Source organism: Amblyomma maculatum, chromosome 1 (assembly GCF_055883805.1).
Source record: "Amblyomma maculatum isolate TAMU_Amacu chromosome 1, ASM5588380v1, whole genome shotgun sequence".
NCBI classification, from domain to species: domain Eukaryota; kingdom Metazoa; phylum Arthropoda; class Arachnida; order Ixodida; family Ixodidae; genus Amblyomma; species Amblyomma maculatum.
This window is the reverse complement of record NC_139344.1, coordinates 129,526,136-129,544,917: the sequence shown is the minus strand read 5'-3', so window position 1 is coordinate 129,544,917 and position 18,782 is coordinate 129,526,136.

Below are 18,782 nucleotides of genomic sequence, written 5' to 3'. Positions count from 1 at the left end.
GCGCTCTAAATTCGGTGGCTCCAGCCATATTTACAAAACCCTCGGAGCTCGCTTCCTGGAGAGTCGTGGCTGCTCCCGGGGCCCGGCGCTTGGCAGTCGATTAATCCCAAGCGTGCCGGTGTGTCGTCAACTGCGGGCGTCGTACACAACGGGAAGCCCGACCGTGAAGCCTCGCTTGTGCGCTTACCGCCGCGCGGGGTTCCTAGCGGACAGCGCTGCCAGCTGCGGTGCTTTGGGCCGCACGATCCCCTTCGTTGATAGCCGGCGGTGCGCTCGGAGCCCCTGAACTAAGTAAAGAAGTTCGCCTCTGGCCCCCCGCGTGCACTATTCTGCCTCTTTACTCCTCCGCTCTTTTCCCCTCCTTTCCATGGTTACTGCTCGCTCTTGTCGGGCGAAGGCGGCTCGTGGTAGCCGACTGTGTCGAGCTTGAATCGTTGAGTTTCCCTCACAAAGCCATATCTTAATTCTTTCTGATTTCTTTAAAATATTTAACCCATTTGGGTTAATGCTGTTCAAGTGTAGGCGCTAGTCATTAGAGAGGTACTGGAATCGAATCTCAATACGGTAAAAAGATTTCTGGTTCCACACTCGAAATTTAATCTCACTTTTTTATGATTCGTAACTACGCCTGAGCGATCTCCGATCATGCTTGATCGTCAAATAGCGTAGCGCAGAATAAAACTGCGTGAAGGGCGAAGTAATGTAATTTTTAATTTACAGAAATCCACCACTATACAGTGTCCCAAGCTCAAGAGGCGGGCTGCTAGGAAAGAGATTAAGAGCGGAACTCATTTCAGTAGCATCATCATCATTATCATCATCATCAGTCGGTATACCCACTGCAGGCCGAAAGCCTCTCCCATATTTCTCCAATTAACCCGGTCCTGTGCTAGCTTCATCCACTTGACCCCTGCGAACTTCTTAACCTCATCCGCCCCTTTGACTTTCTGTCGCCCTCTGCTACGCTTTCCTTCCCTTGGTATCCGATTTGTGACTCTTTTCGACCATAGGTTATCCTCCATTCGTCCTGCATGTCCTATCCATTCCATTTCTTCTTTTTGATTTCCACTAGAATGTACTAGTCATTTCTCTTACCCACTCCGCGCGCTTCCTATCTCAACGTTACACCTACCATTTTCCGTTATATAGCCCTCTGAATTGTTCTCAACTGAAATAGAGCTCTTTTCGTTAGCATCCACAATTGAGCTCCATAGGTGAGTACAAGTAAGATGCAACTGTTATATACTTTCCTCTTGAGCGATACCGGTAAGCTAATAGTCATAATCATGGAGTACTTGCCAAATGCACTCCAAAACGACTCATGCTATGAGCGACGCCGTAGTGGAGGGCTCCGGGTATTTCGACCATTTGGCGGGTGTTCCTTAACGTGCACTGAGAGCACATAGCACGTACATGGGCGCCTTGCCTTTCGCCTCCATCGAAAAGCGGCCGCCGCGGCCGGGATTCGACCCCGCATCTTCGGGCACAGCAGCAATGGTTAAACTAATGCATTGGATAATAATGATCTGCGTTAAGCACTCTTCATACGCCATTTAACCCCCCACCCCCTTTAAAATAATGTTCCCAACATTGCAGTATGGTAGTATGCAGAAAACTACTTCACGTGACACCCGGCCAAATGCCTTCGCAAGGCCGACCGACAGCTCGTCAACCCGACCCTCAATAGTATCACAGCATTCTATTGTATTCCTTGCAATGTGAGTGTTCGTAAATATTGCAAGGCCTTTAATGCAGCACTTTTGATGTGGGCCTACTAACTCCTTAATTACGTGTTGTAATCTTTCAATTAGGACTTCCATAAATATTTTATAATCTGTGTTGCTAAAGCTTGTCTGTCTCTATGAGCCAACTAGGAGTAACTTATCCCAGCCCTCAGTTTTAGGATCCCGACAGTGTGCTACGTGCCGAAGGAAAGTGGGACTTTATTTCTCTTCAGCCGGTATTTGGTGGAATATATACACGCCGGCTCTCGATGAAAATTTTTGTAAAAAGCAGCACCTAGGCCGTCCGGACCTGGCTATGCTTGTTTGACGGCAGCTCTTTTATCGCCCATTCAATCTGGTGCGCACTTATTGCTGTGCCAAAGCTTTTTTTCTGACACTACCATCGTTCTCAGGAAGTATGTGTGAAGCAATAAAGAGGTGGGCATGTACATTATTTCACACCGACTTCCCGTGAATGAGCCTCTAATTCTCTTTCTCTAGCGTAATGACACCAGGTGGCGATGAAGTAAAAGAAAACAGCGCTAGAGAGGAGGAAACGGAGAGAAATTTCAACGGCGGCAGCACAGACGTCACATTATCGTCACGTCATCTGAAGAGCAATAAAGCCGATGAAAGTCGAATCGTGCACTACCTTGCTAAACCATGCAGTAACATGCTTAACACACCTTTCGCTGTCATCATCATCGGTTTCAAGCCATCCTTAAACCTCGCCATTTTTAAGATGGGAATCGAGGCCATCAGGATACATGAATCCCGAGTCAAATGAGGCACCTATAGGTCAAGCAGACACGTTCGTAGGGCTCGGTTAAATTAGAACTTTTTATACGTCGGCCGGATTTTGTAATAGGTCACAGCTGCATACTAATGAGTACATGCTACCGAAACCGAAATGAAACCCTAAGCTTGTTTTATGGGTGTTTAACGTTCCAAAGCAACTCGGACTATTAGAGATGCCGAAAACATGTGTTAACACAATGAATTGGTATTTGGCCTTATAGAACGCTAAATCACTCCTATACACCTGCGATATCGGGCGCTATGGCAGCAGCAACACTAGTTCCTCCAAGCACTGAGAACTATCATCATCATCATCATCATCATCATCCTGACTACACCCACTACAGGGCGAAGACCTCTACCATATTTCTCCAATTAACCCGGTTCTGTGCCAGTTGCATCCACTTGACCCCTGCGAACTTCTTAACCTCATCCGCCCACCTAGCTTTCTGCCGCCCTCTGCTACGCTTTCCTTCCCTTGGAATCCAGTTTGTTACCCTAAGCGACCATCGGTTATCCTCTCTTCGCACTACAAGTCCTGCCCATGCCCATTTCTTCTTCTTGATTTCCACTAGAATGCCAGTAACTTGAGTTATTTCTCTGACCCACTCTGCACGCTTCCTATCTATTAATGTTACCCCTACCATTTTTCGTTCCATAGCCATCTGCGTTGTCCTCAACTTAAGTAGAACCCTCTTGGTTAGCCTCCACGTTTCAGCCCCATAGGGGAGTACAGGCAAGATGCAACTGTTGTATACTTTCCTCTTGAGCGATACCGGCAAGCTGCTAGTCATAATCTCCGAGTGCTTGCCAAATGCTCCATCCCAATCTTACTCTTCTTGTTATTTCCTTTTCATGGTCCGGATCTGCGGTTACTCCCTGTCCTAAGTAGACATATTCGCCTACTACTTCCAGTACTTCGCTACCTAATGTAAACTGCTGTTCCTTCCCGAGGCTGTTGAACATTATCTTAGTCTTCGCCATATTGTTTTTCAAGCCTACCTTTCTACTTTGTTTCCTGTCTAGGTCATCAATCATTATTTGCAGTTCATCCCCCGAGTTACATAGCAAGGCAATGTCATCAGCAAATTCAGATTACTGAGGTATACTCCATCCACCCTTTTCCCTAACTCCTCCCATTCCAAGTCTCTGAATACTTCCTCTAAGAAAGCCGTAAATAGTACTGGGGAGATCGTGTCTCCTTGTCTAGCACCTTTCTTTATGGGAATTTTGTTACTTTCCTTATGCAGAACTATGGTTGCTATGCAGCCATTATATATATATATATATATATATATATATATATATATATATATATATATATATATATATATATATATATATATATATATATATATATATATATATATATATATATATATATATATATATATATATATATATATATATATATATATATATATGTATATATATATATATATATATATATATATATATATATATATATATATATATATATATATATATATATATATATATATATATATGTATATATATATTGTGAGCCTTCCGTAGATGTTCTTTAATTTATTCATTCCATGATCTTCCTCTTTCATTTGTACATACCATCATCATCGTCCCGCGGCGCCGGCTCAGGCGCGCGCCTGGGCTTTGTCATCGGAATAAAACGCCAGACACGGCATCCCTTGCTTTGCCGTCTCGACCTTGCCGTCTCGACCTGGCCTTCTTCCACAATATATATATCTTCCAGCACTTCCAGATATCTTCCAGATATATATATCTTCCAGCACTTTCACGAACGGCTCGTCTACCCCCTAATTTCGCAATGCCTGCATCACCGCCGAGGTTTCTAATGAGTCAAATGCTTTTTCGTAATCAATGAATGCTATGTATAAGGGCTGGTTATATTCCGAGCATTTTTCTATCACCTGGTTGATGGTATGGATATGATCGATAGTAGAGTACCGTTTCCGAAAACCTGCTTGATCCTTTGCTTGATTGCAGGCTAAGGTTGTGCTGATTCTATTAGCGATTACCTTAGTAAATACCTTATAACGTAACAGACAGTAAGCTGATTGGTCTGTAATTTTTAAGGTCCTTAGCGTCCCCTTTCTTATAAGTGATGAATAGGGATAATGTTTGCATTCTTCCATGGTTCCGGTACCGTCGATGACACCAGGCACTACGTATACAGGGTAGCCAGTTTTTCTAGCACAATATCCCCCCCCCCCCCCCCTCCCCACGTCCTTCAACAAATCTGTAGTTATCTGATCCTCTCCAGCTGATGTCCCCCTTTTCATAGGTTCTAATGCTTTCTTGACCTCGTCCTTTGTCACTGGTGGAACGTCTGACTGTTTCTCTCTACCACCGATCTCATTACGGTCCTGACTACTTTGTCTACTGTAGAGATCTGTATAGAACTCCTCAGCTTCTTTGACTATCAAGTCCATATTCGTGGTGGCGTTGCCCGCCTTGTGCCTTAACGCATACATCTGGTTTTTGCCTTTGCCCAATTTCTTCTTTATCGCTTTAAGGCTTCCCCCGTTCTTTACAGCATGCTCAATTTTCTCCATGTTATACTTCCTTATATCGGCCACCTTGCGCTTTATGATTAGCTTTTATATCTCGGTCAATTCTATCTGGTCTGTTGGATTGGAAGCTTTCATATTCTGGCGTTTCTTAATCAAATCTTTCGTCTCCTTAAACAGCTTACCGGTATCCTCTCTAACTATCCTACTGCCTACTTCTACAGCGCACCCAGTAATGATATCTCTGAAATTATTGTTCTTTGCTTCTATGGTAATGTCGCCATCCTCGGTTAGAGCTGAATATCTATTCTGTAGCGAGATCCTGAACTCTTCTGCCCTCCCTCTCACCGCTAATTCGTTGATAGGTTTCTTTCTTACTAATCTGCTGCGTTCCTTCTTCAGATTTGGGCCAATTCGGGACCTCACAATCCTGTGGTCACTGCATCGCACTTTCCCGATTACCATAATAATGGCGGGGGTTGAACACAGTATGAAGTCAATTTCATTTTTAGTCTCCCCTTTAGGACTTTTCCATGTCCATTTCCGGTTCTTCCGTTTGCTAAAGAAGGTATTCATGATTCTTAACGTATTGCGCTCTGCAAACTCAACTAGTAACTCTCTCCTGCTATTCCTAGAAACAATACCATAGTCACCTACTGCCTGGTCTCCTGCCTGCTTTTTCCCTACCTTGGCATTGGAGTCGCCCATTAGTACAGTATACTGCGTCTTTACTTTTCGCATTGCCGATTCTACGTCTTCGTAGAAGCTTTCAACTGCCTAGTCATCATAAATGTACATGTAAGTGCATAGGCCTGTACAACCTTCAGTTTATATCATTTCATCATCATCATCATCATCAGCCTGATTATACCCACTGCAGGGCGAAGGCCTCTCCCATATTTCTCCACTTAACCCGGTTCTGTGCTAGCTGCATCCACTTGACCCCTGCGAACTTCTTAATCTCATCCGCCCACCTAACTTTCTGCCTCCCCCTGCTACGCTTTCCTTCCCTTGGAATCCAGTTTGTTACCCTCAGCGACCATCGGTTATCCTCTCTTCGCACTACATGTCCTGCCCATGTCCATTTCTTCTTCTTAATTTCCACTAGAATGTCATTAACTTGAGTTATTTCTCTGACCCACTCTGCACGCTTTCTATCACTTAATGTTACCCCTACCATTTTTCGTTCCATAGCCCTCTGGGTTGTCCTCAACTTAAGTAGAACTCTCTTGGTTAGCCTCCACGTTTCAGCCCCATAGGTGAGTACAGGCAAGATGCAACTGTTGTACACTTTCCTCTTGAGCGATACCGGTAAGCTGCTAGTCATAATCTGCGAGTGCTTGCCAAATGCGCTCCATCCCAATCTTATTCTTCTTGATATTTCCTTTTCATGGTCTGGATCTGCGGTTACTACCTGTCCTAAGTAGACATATTCGCCTACTATTTCCAGTATTTCGCTACCTAATGTAAACTGCTGTTCCTTCCCGAGGCTGTTGAACATTACCTTAGTCTTTTGCATATTGATTTTCAAGCCTACCATTCTACTTTTTCTGTCTAGGTCATCAATCATTATTTGCAGTTCATCCCCCGAGTTGCTTAGCAAGGCAATGTCATCAGCAAATCGCAGATTACTGAGGTATTCTCCATCTACCCTTATCCCTAACTGCTCCCATTCCAAGTCTCTAAATACTTCCTCTAAACAAGCTGTGAATAGTACTGGGGAGATTGTGTCTCCTTGCCTAACACCTTTCTTTATGGGAATTTTATTGCTTTCTTTATGTAGAACTATGGTTGCTGTGCAGCCACTATATATATCTTCCAGCACTTTCACGTACGGCTCGTCTACCCCCTGATTTCGCAATGCCTGCATCACCGCCGAGGTTTCAACTGAGTCAAATGCTTTTTCGTAATCAATGAATGCTATGTATAAGGGCTGGTTATATTCCGAGCATTTTTCTATCACCTGATTGATGGTATGGATATGATCGATAGTAGAGTACCGTTTCCGAAACCCTGCTTGATCCTTTGCTTGATTGCAGTCTAAGGTTGTCCTGATTCTATTGGCGATTACCTTAGTAAATACCTTATACGTAACAGACAGTAAGCTGATTGGTCTGTAATTTTTAAGGTCCTTAGAGTCCCCTTTCTTGTGAATGAGGATAATGTTTGCATTCTTCCATGCTTCCGGTACCGTCGATGACACCAGGCACTGCGTATACAGGGTGGCCAGTTTTTCTAGCACGATATCCCCCCCGTCCTTCAGCAAATCTGTAGTTATCTGATCCTCTCCAGCTGATTTCCCCCTTTTCATAGTTTCTAGTGCTTTCTTGACCTCGTCCTTCGTCACTGGTGGAACGTCTGACTGTTTTTCCCTACCGCCAATCTCACTACGGTCCTGACTACTTTGGCTACTGTAGAGATCTGTATAGAACTCCTCGGCTACTTTGACTATCTTGTCCATATTAGTGATGACGTTGCCCGCCTTGTCCCTTATCGCATACATCTGGTTTTTGCCTATGCCCAATTTCTTCTTTACCGCTTTAAGGCTTCCCCCGTTCTTTACATTATTAAGCCTAATTACGTTGCCTTCCACCCTCTCGTTAATACTATAGAATGCATCTATATTACCCGCTATATACTTATCGACAAGGAAACCCTCTTAGTTGTCGCCTCTCCGGTAAACCTCGATAACACAGTACATGCCCATCCTTCAGTACGGTATATGCCTCATTCAGCCTCCTAACCTCACTAAGCCCTATGACATCCCATTTCATGCCCTCTAGTTCCTCTAGCAGCACTGCTAAACTAGCTTCACTAGCTAGGGTTCGGCAGCCTGTCCAGCGGAGCCAGGAATTTTCAGCACCCCCTGCTGCGTCACAGGTCTGACCGCCGCCGTGGTCACTTGTTCCGCAGCCGCTGGTGACTGAGGGCCAGGGTTTTATGAACTAATCATGAGAGGTTGCGGCCAATTACTGCACTAGGGTGGCCAACTCCTGTACTGGTGAGGGAGTGCGCTACTGGAGGTGTTCACCGGCATCAGGTCGCACCCCAAACCTGTTTATGCATTTCACATTTTAGGAAACGTAGCGCAAAGAAGACAAGGACAAAAAAAGAAGGAAACACACACGAGCGCTCGTGTGTGTTTCCTTCTTTTTTTGTCCTTGTCTTCTTTGCGCTACGTTTCCTAAAATGCGAATGCACCAACTCGCCCAATTTAGCATTCTTGTGCAGTTCCTGTTTATGCAATTCCATCGACACGCGGATTTGTTTTTTTTTTTTTTATCCGGTGGGGAATCGCGTGGCACCGGGATTTGGACTCCGGTCCTCTTGCATGCGAGGCGGATGTTCTACCGCTATGCCACCGCTGCAAGAAATCTGAGAACTATATGCAAAGAAAAATTTCATAATTGATGCCGAAACCAACCCCGCTGAAAACCACACGGGACGAAATATTCAAACAGTCTAGTCTTCGGGTTAAAATCACTATATCCCAAGGTAAGTTTATTTTAATGGCCGTTAAATACCTCTCTTTTAAAGAAAAATCTATTCAGGCACCTTAGCTTACACGTGTGGCTCCAACCAACACCTTTCTTTTCCTTTCTTTTTTTCGTGGCGCCCTTATCTCCAAAATGCGCAAAAATGAAGGAAAAAAAATATTTAAATCAGAAATTCCGATATGTCTGCCAGAATAACGTCGTCCCCGGAACAAATGAGCGTTTGCTTGTAAATGAAAACGACAACGTGCCCTAACACTGAAGCGCACTGGAAGGCCCATGAGCACCGTTCATCAGGAGCGTCCACGGCAGCCCCAGCGAAGCGACGGCGAAGTGGAGCATGGATGCCACGCGCAGAGCCTAACAGTCTCAGCTCGGAAGCTGAGACAGAATTCTAAACCGTTGTGTTTACTAGCGTCTGCGTCCAGCGCCTGCGGTTGGAGTCGTCTTTCGGTGCGGCGCCATGGCGACAGCCTACGTCTGGGCTCGCCGGCGTCGCAAGGAGAGAAGTCGCGCCAACCGACAGGGATACAAGGCCAGGATTCCTAATTCGAGGGTGCTGCAGGGCCCCCTCGGAATGGGCGTCTTCATCGTGGCCTGCGCTTCACTGCCCTCCAGCTTCAATGCTCAAGTGGAACGCCACGCAAGCAGGCAACTTCGATCTCTCCGCGTTTCGGGAAGAGCGGTGCACCTCGGGTGCTAAGAACGCGTTTTCAGTGACGCCTGTAACGTCCATTCGTCCACTGCAGATGTCCTGGGCCAGCGGATAAGAGGCTGGGATGACTTTACCGACGAGGCTCTGTTCACAAGCGAAGTCTGTATGAAGCAAATCCAGAAAGACGGCTTCACTGCGGTAGCATGAAAGATACCCAGCCGCCTCAGGATTTCACGGCGAAAGGGACACGTCTCCGCCATTGCAGTGATGCCACGACATCGCTATTGCGGCTTCGTATACAAACGCCTCGACGGACGTCTTCAGCAGACCCAAGGAGCAAGCGTAACAGTGTACTTTTTTTTTTGCTACTTATTTGCAGTTGCCGAGTATTATGGCGGGACTTTCTGCCCATAGTTAGCAAACTTGATAGTACAGCCTTAAGGTGCATGTGTGTGTGTGTGTTTGTGCGCGTGTGTGTGTGCGGTGTGGACTACGCACGAACCGAGACTGAGATATGGCCTTGCCGTTTCTCTTGTGTGTTGTTGCCATTAACTGTTTTTTGCCTTTTATGTCTTTCGTTTCTGGGAGAAGGCGGAGAGCATCATGAAGGGACTACGACAAGACATGTATTCTTTACCAGCAGCAGGATAAGGCCGAGTAGTATGGAGTTGGTGAGTAACCAGTTAGTTGAAGGTTGACTAGCGGCATATGCCAAACAGAGGTGTCAGGATGAACCTGCGCCCAACCAACAGCGGCAGTATGCCAATTACAACCTACACATCTAACTTCCTTTTGCCCACGGACGTTGATGACGGAGGATGCCGGGGAGGGAGGAATATGCAGCAGCTGCAGCAGTGGTCACAAGATGACGCGTGTCTCCAAAGTGTGGTGGTGGTGGCGGTGGCGTATTGTGGGTTGTCAGGATGAACTTGCACCCAACACAAAGAAGCGGGGCCGTTGCAGATGAGCTCCTTGACTCTTTACTTACATTTTCTTTTTTTTTTTTGCATTTATTCTTTCCTTCATATGGTCTTGTAACAATTGTGTTGTGTAACGTTTTTGCAACGTTTTTTTATTGTTTTTTTTTTTCAACGTTTCTTTGCATGCGTTTATTCATTTGAGGGTTCGCGCTGGTGTTTATGATTTTTCTTCTATATGGTGTGCTTTCAATAAAAGTGAAAAATTTGCTGAATTTTTTTCTGAGCGCAATGTTTTCGTCTACGCCCTTTACATCCTATCAGTCTTTTCGCCTTTTATTGAGGCCTTATGAAACGTGAGAGATGCGTTGAAAAAGTAGCTAACAGGCTTATAAATCCTGATCTGCACGTTCCCTCTGAATATGGCCGTTTGAGAATGTTGGCGGCACAAAGTGGTTTTACATGTCGTAAACATAAGGGGCGGTGTCTTAGCATTGAAGCATTTCTTTGGATTCTTCCACGGAAAGTAACGAGACACAGCGTGTCTTTCCTATGCAATGTTTATCTCTTAGCGTTCTTCTCACCGTTCGTTTAAATCCGAGCCTTTTCCCGCATCAGGAGATGCAGATAAATTTGTTGAGCTCTGTTCAAACAATGCCTCTTTTTTTTTCTTCAGCAATGCATTTGTCTGCAGTGCACCCTTTTAAATCCATACCGTGGGTGTCACTGAGGCCATAGAGTTTCTTACTCTTACCTAGAGGGAAAGCTGTGCTGCCGTCTATGGGAGTTTACATGGAGTTTCCAGACGGCCAGTTCAGCCACCATGAGCGCTCAAAGCATCATGGGCCGGAGAGCTACCGAGTGCAGAACTACAACTTTTGGCCAAAACTAATGCAAAGATAAACGTTGCTCTACCGTACGTCCCAAGATTGAATATTGTGACTATAAATTGCAAAAAGAGAAACAGCATGTCAGTGTGAAATTTATCCAATATAAGCGATGGCTCTTTCTCCTATTGGCTTAGTTTTGAGCAGCACAAATACCAAAATTTCGCACTTAATAGACAAACTTGGAAATTAAAAAATGTTATGAAAATATTTATCGTTGTGCAATTACTTAAGGGAGTTTTTAGTGGCATTTCGGGAAACAGAAACCATTTATTGGCGACGTCTGCTTTTGCTTTCATGATGGAAAAATAGCGCGAAAGTACACGAATACTTTTGCGCCTTCGCTACTATGGCTTTTGCGGTCTATGTACGCACCTTCAAATGATGATGATGATGACGAAAAAGAAACATCGCAGTAACGCCACTCCACGTACCCGAGAAAAACCGACTGTCCCGCAACAAGTAGCACACCGGCCCATGATTCTTAGCGCGCCCATGGTGGCTGAAGTGCAGCGCCCTCAGCTTTCCCTCTAGTTGGTGTAAGGAACTCTATGACTGAGGCTTATCCAATCACCATCATCATCATCAGCATCATATTCCCAGCCATAGTAGGTATATATAATGGCACACATGTCCACTGCGGCGTGGCTAGGGGCCGCCATTATCACTTTGCCTGCTCCGACATCCGAGAGCTGCGTTAGCGCATGAGCTTAGTCATTTTCGCCGCCGTGTGATGTCTGAAGCTTACAGGCTCGTGCAGTGGCGCTCGTGGGACACTCCCGTGTCTGGTTTGGGTTTGGGGTTGAACGCCCCGAAGCGACTCAGGCTATGAGAGACGTCCTAGATGGTACAGCCCTACAACTTCTTTGACGCACTTTTTTTATTACGGCCTCTTTTTCAACTGACTTCGGATGCAGGTAAGGGCATATGTAGCTTACGTGACTGGTACTAAGCAAAGGGCCTTCTCTTCCCTCACGCTTGAGTGGCGGTTACTAATGCGGCGAATAAATCGCATAATTTGCTGCAAAGTTCCTTGAAGTTTTTAAATAGTATTACCATTGAAGCCGTGTTCTTGTAATGTTAGGCCCAGGATTTTCATTTTGGACACTCGAGGAATGGGGACTCCGCGAATATTGAGTTCGATGGCCGGGGGTGGTTGCGTAAGAAATCTGATTTTGTGGAATACGATAAATTTAGACTCAGCAGGAGAGCACCGCAGCACCCTGGAATCTATATAATACACCACAATACCAATGGCACACTGGAGTCTCTCCTCGATTTGGCCATCACTGTCCTCTGCCACTCACAAGGTAATGCCATCCGCATAAAAGCTGTGCTAGAGCTGCAGGAACCGCGCTGATTAGCGTGGAAAATTGAGCATTGCAATATTAAAGAGAAAGGGTGAAAGGACTAGATCCCTGCGGGGTGCCCTTGTTTCCGAGGGGTAAGTCATCCGAATGGACAGCTTGATACCGGAAAGGACACCTTTCTACCCGAAAGTCCCGGATAATGGTGTAGGTGCGGGATTCGACTCCGAGTTGCTAGAGCTTTTCTAATATGGCATCATGCCTGACATTATAAAAAGTCTTCTCAAGCTCGAGTCCGAGAATGATTCGGGTGTCCCGCGTTTTCGCCTCAATAATTTGATATTTTAGCTGAAGCTTTACATCCTGCGTAGAAAGTTAAGGCCGCAATCCAATCATTGGAGGGGTAGAGCTCCTGATCCTCCATAAATCTGTTAAGACGGGTCAGACATATGCTCCACGAGCTCACCTACACAGGAGGTGAGTGAAATTGAAGTTTCCAAGGCTAAGGAATTTGCCTAGTTTTCAAATGAGAATGATCTCTTCCGTTTTTCATATTTGTGGTACTAAGCCGTCCTACCAGCATATAGTTAGGGATTACCGTATATGGTCCGCAGGCAAATTTGTGGTTTAGCCTTGCAAGTTCTTCCATAACCACAGCATGCGACGGCATTTTTTCAGTCTATTCCCAGGTTATAATCTGTATGTCCCAAGAGTTCGTGACAATACTTGTTAGATAGCTCTGTTATAAAAAAAAAAATATTTCGAGATCTTAGCTTACACGAGTTGGGAGGCAACATTTTTCTTTTCTGGTTTTTTTTTTTTTTTAGATGTGCTCTCCTCTTCCAAATAAACAAAGATCAAACAAATAATTGAGATCATGCTTTCTGCTATGTCTGCCAGTATAATGTCACACCTGAAACAACTCAGCGTTTGCTTATAAACGAAAAGGACAGCGCGGCCCAACAAGGCGCTCTGGGAAGCCAATGATCTCCATTCATGCGGACCGTCGTCGAGAGCGACCGCCAAGGGACGACGAAGAAGTGGGACATGGATGCCACGCGCACAGCCTAACCGCCTTAGCTTGGAAGCTGACGCAGAATTTTAAACCTAGGTGTTGCTGGTAGCATTTGCACCTGCTCCCTGCTTTCGGAGCCGACTTTCGGTGCGGCGCCATGGCAGCAGATTACGCCTGGGCTCGCCGGCGCCGCAAGGCGAGCAGTCATGCAGCCCGACGCGGTGACACACGCCAGGCTCCTGGATTCGAGGATCTCTGCAGTACCATCGCTGTATAGGTGCCTTCATTGCGGCCTGCGCATGCACACCGCCCGGCTTCACATCCAAAGTGGAATGCCATACAGGTAGGCAACTTCGAATTCTGCGCGTTTCTTAAAAGCGGTGCACCTCCTGTGGAAAGAAAGCCTTTTGAGGCTCGCCTCTAACGTCCATTAATCCGCTACAGGTGTCCTGTGCCAGCCGATACGAGACAAGGATGACTTCATCCCTGTACACGAGCGGCGTCTGTATGGAGCAACCCCACAACAGCGGGTGGGCTATGGAAGATCCCCAGCCTACTCGGGATTTCACGGCGCCAGGGACACGTCTCCTCCGATACGCTGATGCCACGGCATCGCTAGTGCGATTTCTTACAAACGCCTTGACGGACGTTTTCAGTAGACGGAACGAGCAGGAGTAACTGTGTATCTTTGTTTTCTTTTTTTCTACCTTCTCGAGGTGGTCGCGTGTAATGGCGGGACTTTCGGCCCTCAATTAGCGAACGTGACAGTATTACCAAAATGTGCATGTATGTGCGTGTGTGTGCGTGCGAACGCGTTTGTGCGGTGTGGACTACGCACTAACCGAGAACTGAGGTACGACCTCACCATTTTTCTTGTGTGTTGTTGCCATTAACTGCTTTTTGCCTTTTATGTCATTCGTTTCTGGGAGAAGGCAGAGAGCATCATGGAGGGACTTCGACAAGACATGTATTTTTTTGCCAGCAGCAGGACCAGGCCGAGTAGTATGGAGTTGGTGGTAACCAGTTGGAGAAAGTTGAAGGTTGACTAACGGCAGACGCCAACGCAGGTGCCAGGATGAACCTGCGCCCAACCAGCAGCGGCAGGATGCCAAGTCCTACCTTCCCATCTAACTTCATTTTGCCCACGGACATTGATGACGGTGGTTTTGGTGGAGGGAGGAATATGCAGCAGCAGCAGCAGTGGTCACAAGAGCACTCATGTGTCTATAATGTGGTGGTAGTGGCGGCGGCGGCATGTCTGGAGGTGTCGGGAAGAACCCGCACCCAACATAAAGATGCGATGCCGTTGCAGTTGATCTCCTTGGCTCTTTACCTACATTCTTTTTTTTTTATCCTTTCCTTCGTGGTCTTGTAACCATTGCGTTTTGAACTTTTTTGGCAATTTATTTTTTTTTCATAACGTTTCCTTGCATGAGTTACTTTGAGAGTTCGCGCGGGTATTAATAATTTTTCTTATATATTTGAAGTGTGATTTCAATAACAGTAAAAATTTTGCTGAAATTTTTCTGAGCGCAATTTTTTTTACTGCCTCGATTAATATCCACTGCCCGGAATAACAATCTTTACACATTTTATTGAGGTCCGATGAAGCGTGAGCAACGCCAAAAGAATAGTTAACAGGTTTCTAAATTCTGTTCCGCAAGCTCCCTCTGAACGTGACCGTTTGAGAATGTCGGCGGCACAGTGATTTTATATGTAACAATGCAAAGGGCGGTGCTATAGGAATGAAGTATTTCTTGCGCCTCTTTTCTGGAAAGTAATAGCGTCCAGTGTGTTTTTCCCATTCAATGTTTATCGTTTGGGAGGAGCGTTCACCTCACTGTTGTTTTAAATTCGTGCCTTTTTCCGCAGCAGGAGCACAGAGATTTTTTAAACGCTATCCAAACACTGCCCTCTTTTTTTCGCTAATGTATTGTCTGTAGCGCGCCCTGCCAAGTCCCAACCGAGATATATGTCACTGAGATTGTTCCGAATCATTATCACCATTATTACCTTCATCATAATGAATGAATGAATGAATGAATGAATGAATGGATGAACGAATGAATGAATGAATGAATTAAGTTAGTTGTTTAGCCAGACGAGACACAAAAGTACAGGTCTGTCTAAGAGGCTGACAAAGAGGCTGATCACAGCCACAGTAGGTATATATAAGGCACACATCAACTGCGGCGTGGCTTCCACGTGGCTAATGCACCGTGAGCTAGGCACCGCTATGGCCGCGTTGCCTGCTCCGACATCCGAAAGGTATTAGTGCGCTAGCATATGAGCTTCCACAGAGCCATTTTAGCCGCCATGTGATGTCATAAGGCTACAGGCTCGTGTAGCAGTGGCGCACTTGGAACAAGACCGCATTCTATTTAGGTTTGGGATTTAACGTCACTACGTGGCTCAGGCTAAAAGAGATGCCGCAGTGGAGGACTCCGGAAATTTAGATCACCTGGGGTTATTTAACGTGCACTGAGATCGTACAACTCTCAGGCGCCTTTATTTTTAGCTTGCATTGAAAAGTAACCGCCGCGCGGCTGGGATTCGATCCCTCATTATTGGGTGGAGTAGTCAAGCGCTTTGACCAGCTCGCCAAAGCGTCGTGGTGCTCCCGTTTCAGTGTTAGCGGTTTGTGCGAAGTCATGATACCACATGTCATGGCTAAATTGGCTGGAGCCGCCAAATTTTGAAGTACATTTTGCGCAGGAGCTCTACTGCTCGGGGTGTAATTTGGTATTTCACTTCACCTTGTCGCGATGAACATTAATTACTTACCAAGGACTAAATGGGACTTAGATGAAGGTAAGAGAAATATAAGTGTATCGTGTTCACATACGGCCTCGTTTCACGCACCAGCAAGAGCGCGCCGGCCACTACTCCGGACTGACTTCCTTAGAACGAGTCCATATTCCCCATGTCTCTCCAGATCCCCTCAGGGCGCATAGAGAGGACAACCAAGGCACTCGGACGGGGAAGGGAATTGTCTACGATAGCAGCACTGACGTCTCATCATCGTCGCATGATTTGGAAGCAATAAAGATTAATCCAAGTCAAACCGGGGAGACCTTCGCTAAAGCATGCAAAACCTTGCGTAACAGAGCTTCGCTCGTATAACTAGGTTCACGCTATGAGACCATGCTTAAACATTCCTATCTTTAGATGCGAATCGAAGCTGTCGCGATCCTTGAATACCGAGTCTAACGCTACACACAGACCAAACAGGTATGCTAGTATACTGCTAGGTTAGAGGGTTGCTTTTTATCTCTGTCGAGTGGATTTTCACATAATCTCATATGTTACGACTGCATACCAACGAGTACGTTTGGCCCGAATTGGAAGCGAAAACCGAAATGGCAACGCATCTATTTTTTTTTTCATTTCATTTATTTTTGACAGAGGCAGTTGCAGAGTACATGCACATATACATTCAATGCTCATTCTGTCTGGATAGCAGAGGCAAAAGGCGTATACAAACGCCTGACGGGGACTTGGAAGTTATATGGCACACAACCGCATCAGACAACGGCGCGACGAGAAAACATTTGGGATACGCACGCAAAATCACCATTCACTCTTTTGCACCTGCAGCGATATGCACTGTTCGCTGCAGAAGCAGGTACTCAAGTTCATCCGAGCACTGAGAGCTACGGAAAATAAAAATGAACTGACGTTGAAACCGCATGCGACGGTGGTGGTGGTAGTGGTGGCGAAAGTTTATTACCTGCGGATGCAGATGAGCAACTCGAATAGTCGCTCCCTGCTTAAACACGGCTTCGATGCCTTGGGCAGCGGCGGCGTTTTCTGCCAGCAGGAGGCGCTTGATCTAGGTTCGCGGGTCGAGGCCGAGCAGTATAGAGCCTGCCAGTGGTCAGAGCCATGTACGAAGTGGCTCGCGAGTCGGGACTGTGGGCAGATTCAGATCATATGATTTTGATCAGCTTTGGCATAACAATTTTTCTATTTGTCTGAATAGAGCTTTCCGCTGCGTAATTGTGGATTTGCATAAGTGCAATTTTGGAGTTTATGCCATGCTTTGGCCAAATTTATGGAAATCGTGTCTTCTGCACGGGGTAATCTCTCTCTGGCAAGCCTAAATGCCGCAGAATTTCTTTATAAGGAAACAACCTGTCCTGGTCTGAGCATATCACGTGTGGGCTGCACGGCCCAGCTCGGCGAGACAATTCTCGAGCTAGGTTATGAACTGCCGGATTACCAGCAAGAGATGCATGAGCAAGCATCGAAGTTGGGTAAATGAGCCGTGAGGGTGCAGAATTTTGCAGCATATGTGGTGATTGCGCGTAAATTCTTCCCTATGAGTAACTCATCAGTTCTGCAGGGCAAATGATTCTCCGTCATCTCTCAATTAACCCGGTCCTTTGCTCGCAGCATCCACTTGACCCCTGCAACTTCTTAGTCTCATATTCCCGCGGTGGATTTCTGCCGCCCCCAGCTGCACCTACTTTCATTTGGTATCCAAATGTTACCCTAAGCGACCATCGGTTATCATCTCTTCGCACTACGTGTCCTGCTCCTGCTCATTTCTTCTTCTTTATTTCCACCAGAATGCCAATAACTCCACTTATTTCTCTGACCGAGTCGGCAAGCTTCCTATCTCTCACCGTTACAGCTAAGATTTTTCGTTCCATATAGCTCTCTGCGTTGTCCTCAACTGAAGTAGAACCCTTTACTTTAGCCTCCACGTTTTAGTCCCATAGGTGCGTACAGTCAACATGCAACTGTTGTATACTTTCCTCTTGAGTGATATCGGTGCGCTGCTGGCCATACTCTCTGAATACTTGATAAATGCACTACATTTGAACCTTATTCTCCTAGTTGTTTCTCTTTCACGATCTGGATCCGCGGTTACTAACTATCCTATGTATATAAATTTTGCCACCGCTTCCAGCGCATCGCTACCTATTGTGAACTGCTGTTCCTTTCCGAGGCTGTTGAACATTACCTGCATATTGCATTTCCAGCCTACCTTTCTAGTTTTCCTGTCAAGGTCATCAATCATATTTAGCAGTTCGTCGCCTGAACTACTTAGTATAAGGCAATGCAGTAAGGGAATCGCATATTACTAAATTATTATCCGTATACTCTCATCCCTAACTGCTCCAATTCCAAGTCTCTGAATACTTCCTCTAAGCAAGCTGTGAATAGTGCTAGGTAGGGAGGTTGTGTTTCCTTGTATGATGCCTTTCGTTATGGAAATTTTATTGCTTTCGTTAGGGAGAAATATGGTTGCCGAGCAGTCAGTATTGATATCTCCAGTACTTTCACGTACGGCTTACCTACAGCCTGATTTCGCAATGCGGCTTACCTACACCCTGATTCGAGTGCCAAGATTTCGACTGAGTCAAATGCTTTTCCGTAATCAATGAACAAGTGTAAGGGCTGCTAATATTACGAGAATTTTTCAATTCCCTGGTTTTCAGCATGGATATCATTAATAGTAAAGTACCC